Source organism: Neofelis nebulosa, chromosome 4 (genome assembly GCF_028018385.1).
Source record: "Neofelis nebulosa isolate mNeoNeb1 chromosome 4, mNeoNeb1.pri, whole genome shotgun sequence".
Taxonomy (NCBI): domain Eukaryota; kingdom Metazoa; phylum Chordata; class Mammalia; order Carnivora; family Felidae; genus Neofelis; species Neofelis nebulosa.
The window spans coordinates 118,671,059-118,689,230 of NC_080785.1; the positions used below are offsets into that span (position 1 = coordinate 118,671,059).

Genomic DNA, 18,172 nt, shown 5'->3' on the forward strand with positions numbered 1-18,172 from the left:
AATGAAATAGTATCTTGTAAACTTTAAAGTTCTATATTAAGATAAAGGAAGGTAATAGGAGGTTGTCTGTAGTGTCTATCTAGTGTTTGAAATGTGGGTGGTTGACAGAATTTGGCAACATGGGGGTCTTGGGAGGGCAGATCTCCACCTCCTACCCCCACCCAATGCAGGAAAGGTTCTGGTACTATGCCCAATGGGAATGAGTCCCTGGGACCCTTTGAAATGTTTAGCTAGGACAGACATCTTACCCTAAGAACCAGAGAAGGGACTTTTGGAAATAGGAACTGCTGAGACCGTATTTCAGGATCCATTAGTGTCCCCATCCCCACCTATCTTTTGATCGAAGGCAGATTTTGAAGATTCAGCAACTTGGGTATTTGCCTAATTGCAGGCAGGGAAGAAAGTTGGGCTGGGGAAAGGCCAAGATATAACAGGAATGGGGGAGGAGGGCTAGGAAAAGTTTGGGGCTCTCCAGGGATGAGAAAGAGAAGGGAAAATGTGATGAGGTGCAGCAGAGATGGTCTTTCAAAATAAGTACCTCAGGGTGCTCAACAAGTGTGAGCCTCTTCAAAAGAGACTCCCTACAGGAGGTGTTATATCACTCGCTGATAATTCCACTGCTCAAAACATTGGAGGGAATTCTCTTTGGAGTGTGAGATGTGTTCTCTTGAACATCATCATTGACGGAAACCTCCATCTTTTAAAGGAAGAATATGACTTTTGGAAATGGCTGAAAGTCACTTAGGGCCAAGTATAGAAAATACAATAGGTGATCAAATTGGGAGTTGTCACCTGTGATGAGAGCCAAGGTATGAAGGCAAAATCATGAGGCTGGTTTGCTTCCCCAAGAGGACTTTTACAAGTAGAGGGAGGAATTACTGTCCCATTGGAAGGGTTTTCTCTACTCTCAAAAGGACTACTTTGAAGAAAGCTGTGTTAATTCAGAGGAAGACATTCTAATGAGCTTGTTTCAAATCTGTCTCACTCCATCTACTTAGATGTGGGTCTTTTAGGACCTTTGAAGTTGAGGAAGAAGAATTGTAGTGTGTGGGAGATATCTCTCCATATTTCTCCATGGTACCCAGAAGGTGATTTTATCTATTTTCATTCTATTTCCTCCAAAAGCAAGCTGGAAAGAATATATTCTCATCTGGAATTCTCAGTTCCTCAGCCTTAATTTGGAGTCTGCAGATGGGTTGCTGACCTCTTGACCTTCCAAGTCTCTATAATTTATGTGGGTTTAATCTTTGGGATTTGATGAAGTGTCCAATAACCCTGTGTAATTATAGAATTTCAGGGATCATAGAGATAAGCTCCTTCAAACCCCACCCTCCCAACCCCTCCATTTTAAAGAGAGGAGATTAAAACTAGAGAAAAGGTCTTACCCAAAGTCATACAGCCAGTAGTGGAGTAAACTAGGTCTTGACTCCCGGCCCGGTGCTCTTTCCCTTGTGTTGTTGCCCCACCTGAGGGCTGAGGAGGCCAGTTAGCAGAGGTGAACAGTTTATTCCATTTTGCTTAGAGATTTCTGAGTTCTCTGGGTAAGTGACTGATCCACTTTGTTTAATAAAGTGACAACAGGACAGAAGCCAGAGCACTGGACTATGAGTCATGGGATAGGGTCTTGTCTGACTTTGTCGGGGTGATTCACCCTGCAATATTAAGCACTTGTTTTTAGCTTAAATCTAAGTTTTGTCACCCTTACAGTGGGAGACTAACCAGTTACATTAGTGGATTGAAAGTATCTCTTTCAGGCCTGTGGGTCTCCTAAAACAACTCTTTCACCAAGATCATTTTATTCAGAAAGTAAGAAATCGGTCACTCTCAGAGGAACCACAGAGCAGCAAAGGGCCTTGTTTATATCAGGTAAGAATTAGAATTCTTGTTCAAGTGAACTTTTATTCAAGTATTTTAGGCTCTTTTTTAAAAGTTTATTTCTTTATTTTTGAGAGAGAGAGAGAGAACAAGTGGGGAAAAGGCAGAGAGAAAGAGGGGGAGAGAGAGAGAGAGAGAGAGAGAGAGAGAGAGAGAGAGAGAGAATCCTAAGCAGGCTCAACACTGTGAAGCTCAGACTCATGAACTGTGAGATCATACCTGGGCTGAAGTCAGATGCTTAGCCACCTGAGCCGCCCAGGCACCCCTATTTAGACTCTTCTAAGTGCAGAACACTGAACTATTGGGAAGATGTAAAGATACCTATTCCTTTATTTATTCTTTACTTATTCTGTGATCATCCCTGTGCTAGCTGCTGCAATACCGAGATCATCCTGGTCTCCAGGGATTTAGGCTATACAGTGCAATTCTCGCTCTCAGGAAGCTTACCATCTAGTTGGGTCACTATACTGGGCAGTATTCGTTCAATGACAAGTGACAGAAACCCAACTCAAGATGGCTTAAATAAATAAAAATAAAATAAAATAAAGAGGGTGGGGTTTTGGCTCACATAACTTAAAAGTCAAGAGTATCTTGCCTCAGGGGTGCCTGGCTGGCTCAGCTGGTAGACTGTGTGATTCTTGATCTCAGGGTTGTGACTTCAAGCCCCATGTTGGGTTATAAAGATTACTTAAAAATAAAATCCTAAAAAAAAAAAAATACTATCTTGCTTCAAGCAGAGATGGATCCAGACACTCAAATAATGCCATTTAGAATAGGGCTGTCTCCATTTCTTGGCTCCATCATTTTAAAGTCCACTTCTCTCTTGAAGGTGATAAATCAGGCTACTAGCAGCTCTGAGTTTATACTGCTTTAGCCTAGCAATGCCTGTGGGAAAAGGACATCTGTTAGTGGTTCCAGCAAAATTTCAGGGCTGATTCTCATTGGCTCAGGCTTTGGCCACAGGTTCATCACTTAGTTAACCAATGTGACTTTGTCTAAGGCCTCAGTCACATGCCCACATGGACGGATAGTGGAGACAGGTCACTTCCTAAAAAGGGAAATAAAGTGTGACCTCTGATAAGACAGGTGCAGAAAGAAGCCTCACTCTGGAGGGTCTGAGCACTAATATATGCTGGATCATAAATGCTGTGGAAACCCAGGGCACTTGAGGAGGTGGCCCTTTAGTTGGCAGGTGAGGCTTGAGTGGAAAGTGAGGGTGTGGACGGGTGTGAGGTGTGGGAGAACATTCTTTTTTAAAAAAAAATTTTTTTTAATGTTTATTTATTTTTGAGACAGAGAGAGACAGAGCATGAATGGGGGAGGGGCAGAGAGAGAGGGAGACACAGAATCGGAAGCAGGCTCCAGGCTCTGAGCCATCAGCCCAGAGCCCGACGCGGGGCTCGAACTCACGAACCGTAAGATTGTGACCTGAGCTGAAGTTGGATGCTCAACCGACTGAGCCACCCAGGTGCCCCTATGGGAGAACATTCTGAATGGAGAGGAAGACCATGGGCAGAGACACAGAAGTGAGAAAGCCACATCAGGCTTGAGTGTGACATTCACATAGGGGAGCAGTGGGAGGAGAGGTGAGGAAGAAATGATGGGGTTACAGTGTGCCAATCTCTGAATACTGTGTCGGATATTTGGACTTTAATCAGTAAGCAGTTCAAAGCTACTACAGCTATTATTATTATTTTGGAAAAATAGTTAACATTTCTGAGCCTTCATTGTATGCTCGGCCATGTAAACATTTACATGCAGGGGATGCCTAGGTGGCTCAGTTGGTTAAGTGTCCAACTCTTGATCTCAGCTCAGGTCTTGAGCTCGGGGTCGTGAGTTCAAGCCCTGCATTGAGCTCTGCACTGGGCGTGGAGCTGACTTAAAAAATAATAAAATAAAAATAAATAAACATTTACATGCATACTATTATTTAATCCTCACAACAGTCTATGCAGTAGGTACTATTATTACTATTTTGTAGATGAGAACACTGCGCCTCAAAGAGGATTCATTTGTCCAAGATGATAAGTGGCAGAACTAGGATTGTAACTTGGCCTGTCTGACTCTAAAGCCCAAGGATTTATGAAGGATTTATAAAGGAGCATTAATGATGGGAGCAATGGTGGGAGGTTTTTCGCATAAGACTCGAATGTTAAGTGGAGAGGCTATAAGACCCACGTGGCTCTTCATGGAGTTAGTGGTCACTTCTCATGGTATCTCTGCTACTCTTTACCTGGTCTTTCCCACTTAGAGAGAACACACAATGTGCCAGCTTCCGGGCTAGACATTTTCATATCCATTATGTCATTTACTCTTCATCTGTTGAAGCGACTTGCCCAAAGGTCACACTTCTGTCAAAAGGTGGAGCTGAAACTTAACGCAAGTCTAAATGGATCTAGTACCTCTTCTTACCACCAAATTGGAACCTGGGGGAGGAATACAGAAATTACAAGGTACGGCTGTCAGCTGTCAGCTCTCTCTACTCAGTGTTTACCTGTGGGCTGGGTGAGGTTAGCCAAGTGGGGGTTGCTGGCTGGAGTAGAGACGCAGGCTGGAAGCCTGGTTGAGAGTCCGAGGGGGCAGAGTAGGGTAGTGGTTTAGAGCAGAGGACTTAGAATTCTCTCTCTGTTCCTTCCCAGACGTGTGGCCCTGTATAAGTGGGTTTCCTCTCCGTCTCAGTTTTCTTTTCTGTAAAAAAGAGATTATTTTTTTTTTTTTAAGATTTTATTTTTAAGTAATCTCTATACCCAGCATGGGGCTAGAACTCAACCCGGGGATCAAGAGTTGAATGTTCCACTGACTGAGCCAGCCAGGTGCCTTGGGGAGATTATTATTGTACTTATCTCAGAAGTGGTAGAAAGAAATAAACACAATGTTGGGTGTAAATCACTGAATGTGTTCCTAGTGTACAACAGGCACTCAATAAATGGTTATGTCATTCCTGTGACATAGTCTGAGTGAAGAGCAGCTTGGGAGGAGCTCTTGCTGCTCAGGTGGGAGAGTTTGGATTGCTGGGATGATCAAAGGCCACGAGAAGTCATTAACAGTCAGCTGAAAAAGGTCTTACAAATCAGCTGTCCCAACTGCCTCATTTTACAGATGAAAAAACCTAGTCACAGAGAGAAGAGACAAGTTCATATCACAGAGTGAGGCTCTTCTTTCCACAGAAGGGAGATGATTCTGACCACAATTCATTCAGTACTCAGTGTCAGGCACTGCCTGGGTGCTGGAGTCACCGCAGGGAATAGGATGTGGGAGGTGGTGTGGGTGCTGGGGAGACTGAAGGTGGGGATGGCAGCAGGGGGTTGGTGATCCTGAGGTGAGCACCTTCCAGCCTTCCCAGCCTTAGAGTGTGTATCCACACTCCTCCCTATTACTTTGGGGTTTGTTTCAGATTTGGTTTGGGATTTTATTCATCCCATCTACCTTTGTTTTAATTTTTTTAATGTTTATTTATTTTTGAAAGAGAGAGAGAGACAGAGACAGAGACAGAGTGAGAGCAGGGGAGGGGCAGAGAGAGAGGGAGACACAGAATCTGAAGCAGGTTCCAGGCTCTGAGCTGTCAGCACAGAGCCCGATGCGAGGCTCGAACTCATGAACCAAAAGATCATGACCTGAGCTGAAGTCGGATACTTAACCAACTGAGCCACCCAAGCACCCCCAGTACATCTTTGTTGTATGTGTATGTCCCGCTGAGCACATTAGGGGGATTTCTTTCTTCCCCCACTCCATTGTCTTTCTTCCTCCCCCAACTGTCCCTTCCTTCCTTCTTTCCTTTTTTCCACCCTCTCTCCCTACACCTTTCCTTTCTTTCTCACAACAGGTTTATTGACAGCCTCCCCTGTGTGTTAAGCCCCATGCTAGGCTCTGGGGATCTGTAGTGAGGGTTTGCTGCCAGGCTGCTCACAGAGTAATGGGAGAGGCAGGAAAGAAGACAGATCATCACTTTGTGCATGACACATGAAATGACTGAGTCAAGCACAGGGTATTCTAGGAGCACAAAGGGGACTTCTGACACAGTTAAGGACAGCCAGGGAAGTCTTCCAAAAAAGTCACAGCATTTGATAGAGGATAGGGAGGAGGGAGAAGGGCATCCAGGCAGAAGAAACAGTATGATCCTAGGCATGAGGATGGGTAATGGCCTGGTGTGTTTTGGGAACTACCAGCAATTAGGGCAAGGAGTAGTGAGTGTTCAGAAAGGGAAGCTAGATCATGGAGGCTTCTAAGCCATGGTAGGGAGTTTGCAGACTATCTGTTGGCATATAGTTGTTGAAAGTTTTTTGGAGAATAATTAATACATGCACATGATACAAAATTCAAAGGTAAAAAAGGTATACAATCAGACATCAATCTTCCTTCCTGCCCTCATTCCCCAATGATCCTCTCAGAGTTCTCTGGGATAACCCCTATCACCATTTTCTTGAGTATCCTTTCCAAGAAATCTCACAAAATACAAGCAAATGCAAACAATTTTTTTTTTACAAAAATGGCTTATTAGTTATCTATAGATGTATAACAAATTACTCCAAAACTTAGTTGCTTAAAGTAACCAGTATTATCTCAGTTTCTGTGAGTCACAGGAATGTGGAGCAGCTTAGATGGGCAGTTCTGGTTCAAGGTTGCTCCTGATGTTACAACCAAGACCTCAGTGGGGGCTGTGGTCATCTCAGGTTGACTGGGGCTGGAGGATCCACTTCTAAGTACCCTCATGTGTTGGCAGAAGCCCCCAGAATGAGTGATCCGAGAAAGCGGGAGAAAGGAAGAAGCTGTATCGCTTAACCTTTCTTTTTGGCAACAGTTTTATTGTGATATAACTGATACGTCATACAGTTCATCCATAGGAAATGTATAATTCAGTGGTTTTTAGCATATTCATAGAGTTGTATAACCATTACCACAATCAACTTCAGGGTACTGTCAGTAGTACCTCAAGAAGAAGCCTTATACCCTTTAGGTATCACCCCACAAAGCGCCTATCCAACCTCCCCAGCCTTTGAACAACCACTAATTGACTTTCTGTCTCTCTGTATTGGCCTGTTCTTCATATCAATGGGATCTTACATTATGTGGTTTTGGCATCTGGCTTCTTTCACTTAGCATGTTTTCAAGGTTCATTCATGTTATAGCATATATCAGTACTTCATTCCTTTTTATGGCTATAATGTTGCATTGTATGGATAGACCACATTTTGTTTATTCATTCATTAGTTGATTGACATTTGGGTTGTTGTGACTTTGGGGCTATTATGAAGAATGCTGCTATGAACATTTGTGTACAAGTTTTTTGCATGGATGCACGTTTTCATTTCTCTTGGGTATATACTTAGGAGTGGAATTGCTGGCTCAAATGGCAACTCTATATTTAACATTTTGAGGAACTGCCAGATTGTTTTCCAAAGTGGCAGTACTATTGTGTATTCCCACCAGCACTGTATGAGGATTCTTATTTCTTCATATTCTCATCAACACTTATTATCTGACTGTTTAAGTTATAGCCATCCTACCAGGTATGAACTGGTATCTCATTGTGGTTTCGATTTGTGTTTCTCTAATTATTCATGGTTTCCTGTGCTTATCGACCACTTGTATTATCTTTTTTGGAGAACTATCTATTCAGATCCACTGTCCATTTCTTAATTGGGTTATTTTTCTTTTTTTATTATTGGGTGGAAAGAGTTCTTTGTATAGTTTAGATATAAGTCCCTTATCAGGTATATGATTTGCAAATGTTTTCTTCCATTCCATGGCTGTCTTTTGTCTCTCTTGATAGTTTCCTTTGAAACACAAAAGTTTTTAATTTGTATAAAATCCAGCTTATCTTATCTTTTTTTCTTGTGGTTCTTGTGCTTTTGGTGTCATAGCTAAGAATCCTTTGCAAATCCAAGGTACAAAAAACTTACCTCTGTGTTTTTACCTAGGAGTTTTATGGTTTCATTCTCCCATTTAGATCTCTGATCCATTTGAGTTAATTTTTATATATGAGGTAAGGTAAGGAAGGATCCAGCATCCTTTTGCATGTAGCAATCCTGTTGTCCCAGCACCATTTATTGAAAAGATTATTTTTTCTCGAATGCTCTTGGCACCCTTGTCAAAAATCAATTAACCATAGATACATGGGTTCATTTCTGGACTCTATTCTAGTCCATTGATCTATATGTCTGTTCTTATGCCAGTAGCAGACTGTCCTGATGACTGTTGTTTTGTAGTGACTTTTCAAATCAGGGAGTGTGATTCCTCCAACCATGTTCTTTTTTAAGATTGTTTTGCCCATCACATTGCCTTTTTAAATTAAAAAAAAATTTTTTTTTTAAATAAGCTTCATGTCCAGTGCAGAGCCCAACGCAGAGCTTGAACTCACGGCCCTGAGGTCAAGACCTGAGCTGAAATCAAGAGTGGGACACTTAACTGACTAAGCCACCCAGGCACTGCATCACACTGCCTTTTATGTCCTAATCTCAGATATCACATTCCACCGCTTTTACCACACCTGACTGTTAAGATTTTTCCATTTTAGTGTATAAAGAGCTACTTTTAGAAAAATGTTTATTTATTTATTTTGAGAGACAGTGTTGGGAGGGCAGAGAAAGACGGAGAGAGAGAATCCCAAGCAGGCTCCACTGTGTCAGTGCAGAGCCTGATACGGGGCTCAATCTCACAAACTACGAGGTCATGACCTGAGCCAAAATCAAGTCAGATGCTTAACTGACTAAGTCACCCAGGCACCCCTAAAGAGCTACTTTTTCTTAAGAGCTGCATAATATACTCTTGTATAGATGTGCCATCAGTTATTTAATCAATATTTAAGTTGTTTATGATATCTTGCTATAACAATATTTCAGTGGATAATGTTATATATAAACAATTTGATACATACATATAAGGATAAAATAAAGACCTAGAGCAGAATTGCTGGATTAAATGGTCTGTATATTTATAATTTTGACAGATCCAGCCATAATGCCCTCTGTAGAAGTTGTACAGAGTTACAATCCCAGCAGCAGTGTATAAAAGTACCTGTTACCCCACATCATTGCCAACTGATTGTGTTATCATATATTTTATTTTTTGCCAACCTGATGGGTAAAAAAATACTCTTAAAAATTTTTTTAATGTTTACTTATTTTATTTTTGAGAGAGAGAGAGAGAGCGCAAGCAGGGGAGGGGCAAAAAGAGGGAGAGAGAATCCCAAGCAGGCTCCATGCTCAGCGTAGAGCCTGATGCAGGACTTGGTCTCATGAGCCATGAAATCATGACTTGAGCCAAAACCAAGAGTCAGACATTCAACTGACTGAGCCACCCAGGTGCCCCCAAAATACTCTCTTATAGTAGTAATTTGCCTTTCTCTTATTATGAATGAAGTAAACACTTTTTATATATATCTTTTCTGTAAACTGTCAGCTTATATATATATTTCTTTTTTAAAACTTTATTTAAAGTTTGTCTTTTTATTTTGAGAGAGAGAGCACATGCAAGCAGCGGAGGGGCAGAGAGAGAGGGAGAGAGAGAATCCTAAGCAGAATTCGCGGTGTCAATGCAGAGCCCAAGAGATCATGACCTGAGCCTAAATCATGAGTCGGAGGCTTAACCCACTGAGACACCCAGGTAGTATATATATATATATATATATATATATATATATACACACACACACACACTATATATATATATATATATATATATATATATATATACACTATATATACACTATATATATATGTATATATATATATATATTTTTTTTTCTATCAAGTTAGAAATGAATGGTATTTTCTCTCTTTGATATGTAAGAACTTTTTTGGGGGTGCCTGGTTGACTCAGTCAGTAGAGTGTGCAACTCTTGATCTTAGGGTTCTAAGTTCAAGCTCCATGTTGCGTGTAGAGATCACTTAAAAATAAAATGTCAAAAAAAGAGAACTTATGTATGTTAAGAAAGTTAGCTCTTCGTGATAAGAGTTACAAATATTGTTCCCAGTTGATCTTTTTACTTTGTCTATGAATGTTTTCTTTACCGTGAGATTTGTTGTTGTTTTTTTTTCAACATAATCATACTGTTGGTTCCATCCTGGGTTTAGTGTGATACCTAGACAGCCTTGAAGTGTTTTGAGCAGGGGAGAAACATATCACATCCGGCTGTGGGTAGAGGGACTGAAGACCATTTGGAGGGGTCCAGAGGACAAGAGCTGAACTATTCTTTTCCTGAAAGCCTCCTATTTGTGTCGTTTTCTTTTCATTCCCATTTTATGTTATTCATCATTACCAACCTTACTTTAATCCCAGAGAAGTTTAATGGTATAATGAGAGCCCTGGACCAGGAGTCTGTGCCTGACACATAGTAGGTGCTTAACAAGTGCCTGTAAATGAATGAATGATGACGTCTGATTGAAGTCCTATTCCACCATCCACTCCTTTGGAGGCAGCATATTCAGTGATTGGACAACCTGAATTTGAATGCTAAATATGGCATTACCAACTAAGTGTCTTTAGGAAGGTTACACAATTTCTGAGTCTTAGTTTTCCTCATCTATAAAATAGGGATAATAATAGTAACTATCTCAAGGGGCTGTTGAAGGGTTGACTGTGAATACTGTATGGACCTGGGCACAAAGGAGACCCTCAGGAACTGTTAGCAATTGTTATTAGCTGGTGTGTGATTTCAGTCAAAACACTTTGGCTCCAACATTCCATTGTCTGTGCTAGAACACAGGGGGAAAGATTGAAAAGTGGGAAGAATTAGAATATAAGCCTGAAGAAGCAGGTAGGGCTGGCTATGGAGAGCTTCCCAAGTTGGGCTAGGACTTTGGGTCCTATCCTTATGTGATGGGCATTCACTTTTAGGCCTGAGAGTCACCAGCACCACATGTGGGTGTAGAAAGATGGCTGCTGCAAGGATGGACCAGATGGAGGCTTGATGGGGGCAAGGAGCCCATGGTCCTGGTGAAAGGTGCTGAGGCAGCAGGGAGACAGGAGGAAGAGGACAGGAGACCTATTTAGGAGATCAGTGGCTGTGCTGGAGTGAGGACAAAGCAGGTGGTACAGATGATTCCAGGTTTCCTTCTTGGGTGATTGGATCTCTGGACTGACATTCCCAAACATGCAGGAGGAAGATCGCATCAGTTTGGGAAATGTTGAATTTACAGACCCTATGGGATGTTCAAGAGGAAAAGTCTCACAAGCAATTGGATATTTGGGTCTGGAGCCTAGGGGAGAGATCTCAGGTGGAGACTGAGATGTGAGGCATCCTCAAATGAGTCTGAGGGTGGGTGAAATTACCCCGGGAAGAATGTGCAGGGAGAAGAGGAGAGCCTAGCAGCAGATTGAAAATAAGCCAGAAATGGAGGCTTGGAGAGAAGAGCCAGAGCAGCTGCTGAGATTAGCAACTGAGACACTGAGAAGGATGGCCTCGAGAAAGGATGCCTGCCTGGAGGAGCCAGAGGGGGACGGAGAAGGGATGGAACCACCTGGGAGGGCCTGGTCCGAACTAGAGGGAGAGGAGACTTTGGACCAAACCCAAGAGAAGATGTGGCGGAGCTGAGCCAGGGCAATGGGGGATGCATGGGTGGGTGGGTTCAAAGGTTATTAAAAGGCCATGTGCTTGGTGCAGTCTGGGCCTGGTGTGGGTGGTGAAGTAAATACTCTTCCCAAATGATTACCCCACAAAGTGATGGGGGTCCATCTCTCTGTAACAGTTTCTGTGACACCAGATACAATTATTGGTCTTCTCATTTAGAAAAATTTTTATTTTAATTCGAGTGTAGTTAACATACAGTACAATACTAGTTTCAGGGATACAATATAGTGATTCAGCGGTTGCATACATTACTCTGTGCTCATCAAGACAAGTGTGCTCTTAATCCCTTTCACCTATTTCACCCATCCCCCCACCCACTATTATTTGTCTTCTTACTAGTTCCCCTGCTACCCTGTAGTGTCCTCAAGATCAGGAACCAGGAGCTGGGGACTGAATTTCAGAGGAAGAGAGTGTCCCAGGAAGAGGGAATGGTCAGTACAAAGGCCTCTATGTGGGGCTGAACCTGACTTGTTTTAAGGGACAGAAAGGAGGCCAGTGAGGCTGGAATTTTAGGGCATGGAAGCCTAATGGCTCCAAGGAAGGTGGGTGAGCCTACCTCAGTGCTTTCTTCTGAGTGCTTCTGGGGAGCTTGCAGAGGGCACTGAGCAGGGGAGTGGCACCTTCTGTTTCTGAAAGTTCACTGTGGATGCTGAATGGAGAGCAGCTGCTGATGAGATAAGTATGGGAGCTGAGAACTTAGGAGGCCCCAGTGGTCATCTAGTTAGGAGGGGGTCATGGCAGGTTGGACAGATGGTTGTAGTAGAGGTGGAGAGAAGTCAGATCCTGGATAGTTTTGGAGATCAAGGCAGTCGACCTTGGGAATGGGTTGCATGTGGGGGTGAGGGGAAGAGTGGGGTCAGGTGCCTCCTAGCATCTGGGTGTTGGATGGGAGATGGTGAGCCCAGTTACAGCAGTCCCGAGCCCCAGCATATCGGGCTGATAGAGGCACTAAGGTTGGGCCTCGATCTACACAAATCCAGTGGGTTGGAGCTGACCTGTAGGAACTGACTGTTACAGTCTCGCTTGTCTTGGGGGAGCAGAACCAGTGCTCAGACTTAGGAGCAGGGGCCTGTAGACACCCTCCTTCCCTTGGAGGGTCAGCCTGTCAGAGGTTGTTGCCACTGGTCATGACTGCACCGGGGACTGGGGAAGCAATTCATTGGAGTGCTGGGATCTCAATGCGGATGCAAACTCTTCACTGGGCTCCTCTCAGCTCCAAATGCAGCCTGATCCTTTTCTAAACCTGAAGGAGGGACTCACAGGCAATGCAAGCAGGTGGCCGTGTGTTCTATGCTGGATTGCTGCTCTGTGTTCCTCCCCTTTCCTAAGACCTTTACTGCTTTGTAAAGTCATCACTGTTCTTTGTAGAAAAACTGGGGACTATAGATGAACAAAACTACATCTGTAATCTCACGCTCCCAGAAGCATTCTTTTTTTTTTTTTTTACTTTCTATAATTTATTTATTTTTTATAACTTACATCCAAGTTAGTTAGCACATGGTGCAATAATGATTTCAGAAGTAGATTCCTTAATGCCCCTTACCCATTTAGCCCATCTCCCCTCCCACAACCTCTCCAGTGACCCTCTGTTTGTTGTCTATATTGGAGTCTCTTATGTTTTGTCCCCCCTCCCTGTTTTTATATTCTTTTTGCTTCCCTTCCCTTATGTTTATCTGTTTTGTATCTTAAAGTCCTCGTATGAGTGAAGTCATAGGATATTTGTCTTTCTCTAATTTCGCTTAGCATAATACCCTCTAGTTCCATTCACGTAGTTGCAAATGGCAAGATTTCATTCTTTTGATTGCCAAGTAATACTCCATTGTGTGTGTGTGTGTATATATATATATATATATATATATATATATATATATCACATCTTCTTTATCCATTCATCCATCAATGGACATTTGGGCTCTTTCCATATTTTGGCTATTGTTGATAGTGCTGCTATAAACATTGGGGGGTCCCTTCGAAACAGCATACCTGTATCCCTTGGATAAATACCTAGTAGTGCAATTCCGGGGTCATAGGGTAGTTCTATTTTTAATTTTTTGAGGAACCTCCATACTGTTTCCCAGAGTGGCTGCACCAGTTTGCATTCCCACCAACGATGCAAAAGAGACCCTCTTTCTCCGCATCCTCGCCAACATCTGTTGTTGCCTGAGTTGTTAATGTTAGACATTCTGACAGGTGTGAGGTGGTATCTCAGTGTAGTTTTGATTTGTGTTTCCCAGATGATGAGTGATGTTGAGCATTTTTTCATGTGTCAGTTGGCCGTCTGGATGTCTTCTTTGGAGAAGTGTCTATTCATGTCTTTTGCCCATTTCTTCACTTGATTATTTGTGTTTTGGGTGTTGAGTTGGATAAGTTCTCTATAGATTTTGGATATTAACCCTTTCTCTGATATGTCGTTTGCAAACATCTTCTCCCATTCCATTGGTTGCCTTTTAGTTTTGCTGATTGTTTAGAAGCAGTCATTCTTAACTGCTTGGCCTACACTCATAAGACTATATAGAGTACTCATTATGAGCAGGCTCTGGAGCCAGACTCTCTGGGTTCAGCCTTTTGCTGGCTGGTTTTGCAACTTACCAGTTTTGTGACTTTGGATAACTTAGATAACCTCTCTGTGTCTCAGTGTCCTCCTCTGGGAAAAGAAAATAATAATGCAGATTGTTGTGCAGATTAGATGATCTAAGGTGTGTAAAGTACTATAGTGTCTGCCACGGTAAATTCTATATAACTATTTGCTGTAGCTATGTAACTATTTTTTCCCAAAGTGAAATTATAGTGCATTAATTTCTACAGCCTCTGGAAACCTAACATATCATAAGTATTTTATGTATCATTAAGTCTTCTTCAATAGCTGCCTGAGCAAATTTATATTAAAGTTTCAAAGCTAAGTGGTATTCCAAGTTATGAAAGAGCTATATTCCCATATTGCTGGAAAATAAGTTGCTTCTTTCTTTCTGTTCTTCCTTTATTATTTCTCCCTCTCCTCCTCTTCTCTCTCTTATAGGTAACCACATGATGGACATCCTTGTAGCTAAAACTTAGAGCATATCCATGAGGGTTTTCTTAGGATAAATTCCCAGAAATTGGCAAGCTCAGTCAAAAGGGGTTTAGAGATTTTCATTTTTATGTTTTTGTGACTAACCCATTATTTCTGAGAGTTACATTTGGGCTGTGCATTGCCATTTTTGTTGCTTTCATTATTTCATTGCAAGTGAGTGAGAATCTCTGGCAATAGTCACCTACTAGTAGACAGCTCCTGCCCACCTTATGGCTTCAGTGGGTCACTCTTTCACATGGCTCTGAATCCAAAATGTGCAGCAGGTTGTCAGTACAATGTCTCCCTCCCCTCCTGTCCTCCAGACACTCAGTTCCCCTCCCTAGAAGTAACCAAGTCTGGGGCGTGAGTTTTCACAGTTCGTGAGATTGAGCTCCGCATCCAGCTCTGTGCTGACAGCATGGAGCCTACTAGGGATTCTCTCTCTCCCCCTCCCTCTCTCTGCCCCTCCTAGACTCATGCTTTCTCTCTCTCTCTCTCTCTGTCTCAAAATAAATAAACTTAAAAAAAAGTAATCAAGGTTATCAGTGTCTTGTAAACTCTTCCAGAAATATTTATGTCCATGGAAGAACACACACACACACACACACACACACACACACACACACTCTTTCCCCACTCCTTAGAGAATGCTAGCATCGTGCCACATACATTGCTCTGGACTTTGTCTTTCACTTAGCACACCCACATGCCATCCCACATCAGCACACCAAGGCTTCCTTTGTCCCTTTCAGGACTACGTGGTGTGCCATTGCACAGATGTGCTCTGTCTAACCTGTAGTTTATCGGTGGGCATTTAGGTTCTTTCTTCTGTTTACTTATGACACATTACATATGTAGCCTTTTTTAAAGTTGGCTTTTATTGAAGTATAACATATTTAGAGAAAAGCACAAAAATCATTACCTCTGCGGCTCAGAGAATTTGCACAAAGTGAACGTGCCTGTGGAAATAGCATACAGACCAGGAACCTGATGCCCCCTTCAGTCACTACCCAAAGGTAATCACTATCCTGAGTTTTCATCCTGGAGGTTAGTTTTGCCTGTTTTTGAACTGTATATGAATGGAATCACACTTTTTCTCAGCCGTATGGCTCTCAGATGTAGCAACTTGATGCTCACAGCATTTGTTCCTCCTCGGGCAAGGTCTTGCTCTGGTGAGAGTCCCCCCCCCCCCCCCCCCCCCCCCCCCCCCCCCGCCTTGCAGAGGCGCCCTCTGGCTGTGAGCTGACGAGGTGGGGGGGGGGGCCAAGCTCTCCGGTGTCTCCTCCTATAGGGGTGCTAATCCCATCATGAGACCTCACCAAACCCTAATCACCTCCAAATACCATCCCACTGGGGGTTAGGGCTTCAACATATGAATTTTGTAGGGACATAATTCAGTCTATAGCAAGCCTCTGTGGAGTCTGCCTAGGGACAAAAAGCCCTGGGGACATCCTGTCTGACCCCTCAGTAAAGGGTAACAGCTGTGGCATGTCAGGCATGGCGCAGGCAGCTGAGCAAAAACAGAGGCCTCTCGGGAGTGCCCAGCTCAGCGAATGTCCCTTGAGGATGGTGTAACAGTGCTATAATGAAATGCTATTAAAATAGCTAAGCATAAAATGCATCATTAAAAAGCTTTACTTAAAGGCACATTTACAGCACAAGCTTTAAAGAAAATAAACACCTGAGTGTATCGTATATTTTCTCTCATTAATTCTTCACTACTTTTGGTCTCACCCAAGTTTAATTCCCAAACTCAAGTATCATTCTTTCCTTTAACTCTCTTTTAGTTTCTTAATTATTTTTTAAAAACTTAAGAGGATTTCATGGTCTGGCATAGATGGATAAGGATTGTCCGTAATAATATAGTTTTTGTTATGTGCAGATGTTAGACACTTTCACCAGTATAGGAAGGCACAGAATGAAGAGTGTCCCCCTCTCCACCCCCCTAGGCCACATCTCTGAGGCATCCATCATTAAATTACTTCTGTATACTTCTAGAAATGTTTATAGATAGGCAAGTTTATATGTGTATTCTTTGAAAAATCAATATTTTTATTCATTCATTTAATCTTTTAAAGTTTGTTTATTTTGAGAAAGTTGGGGGTGGGGTGGGACAGAGAAGGGGAGAGGGAGAGAGAATCCCAAGCAGCAGGCTCCACACTGTCAGTGTAGAGCCTGACGTGGGGCTCGAGCCCATGAACCTCCAGATCATGACCTGAGCTGTAATTGAGTCGGATGCTTAACTGACTGAGCCACTGAGGTGCCCAGATGATGTTTTTAAATTTCACGAGTAATACATGAATATGTTCACTCTGTGAAAAGCTGAAACATTACATAAAGGCTAAAGTCCTCACGCCCTCCCTGCCCAGAGGCCACCACTCTTATAAATTTAATTTCCATTTCCCCTAGATCTTTTTCTGTGCACATACATGTCCATGAGGTAAATATATCATGTCATTTTTGTGTTGCCCCTACTTTCTTCCTCTCTCTCCCTCTCACTCTGTCATGGTAAAATACACATAACATAAAATGTACCATTTTAACCATTTTTTAACTGCACAATTCCTTGGTGTTAAGGACATTCACCATGTCGTGAACCACATCCATCTCTCTCTTCCAGAACTCTTTTTCATCTTGCAAAACTGAATCTCTGTTCCCTTTAAACACTAACCCCCCACACCCCTCCCCCAGCCCCTGGCAACCACCTTCCTACTTTCTGTCTCTGTTAATTTGACTCCTCTAGGGACAGCATATAAGTGGAAGCCTACAGTATTTGTCTTTCTGTGACTAGTACATTTCACTGAACATAATGTCCTCACGGTTCCTCCATGTTGTAGTGTGTGTCAGAATTTCCTTCCTTTTTAAGGCTGAATAACATCCCACTGTGTGTAGGGACAGCCCCCTGCCTTTTTGAAACAAGAGAGAACATGCCTATGTGTGGCTGTCTACCTGCTAATGTATTGGAGAGGAGAGGTGGTTCAGAGTATGCACCCCAGCTCTACTATCTCTAGCTGTGTGACCTTGGGCACATCACTTAACCTTTTGGGGCCTGTTTCTTCATCTATACAAATGGGGATAACAATTCATTCATAAACATAGAGCAGTTAGAACAGTGCCTGAAACACTATATGCTTGACTTTTTATTTTATTTTATTTTTAATTTTTTTTAACGTTTATTTATTTATTTATTTATTTATTTATTTTTTTTAACGTTTATTTATTTTTGGGACAGAGAGAGACAGAGCATGAACAGGGGAGGGGCAGAGAGAGAGGGAGACACAGAATCGGAAGCAGGCTCCAGGCTCTGAGCCATCAGCCCAGAGCCCGATGCGGGGCTCGAACTCACGGACCGCGAGATCGTGACCTGAGCCGAAGTCGGATGCTTAACCGACTGAGCCACCCAGGCGCCCCAATGCTTGACTTTTTAAAATGACAATTGCTAGGGTGCCTGGCTGGCTCAGTGGGTAGAACATGTGACTCTTGATCTCAGGGCTGTGAGTTCCAGCCCCATGTAGGGCATGGAGCCTACTTAAAATTACGTTTCAGCTGTTTGTTGCAGCAGACATCACGTGTCAGAAAGCTTCCTGTGTCAGTCCTCACAGATGCTCATTCCTTCTACCTGTTCTACCTTGTAAGAAGGTACATACATCCTTCTTGGGGCGCCTGGGTGGGTTAGTTGG

General features: G+C 42.7%; 1 protein-coding gene across 1 annotated transcript in view; it reads left to right on the top strand.

Moving 5' to 3' along the window:
* Positions 1-18,172, top strand: part of LHFPL4 (LHFPL tetraspan subfamily member 4) — a 32,660-nt gene that overhangs the window by 2,043 nt on the left and 12,445 nt on the right. The gene's annotated exons all lie outside the window — the stretch shown is intronic.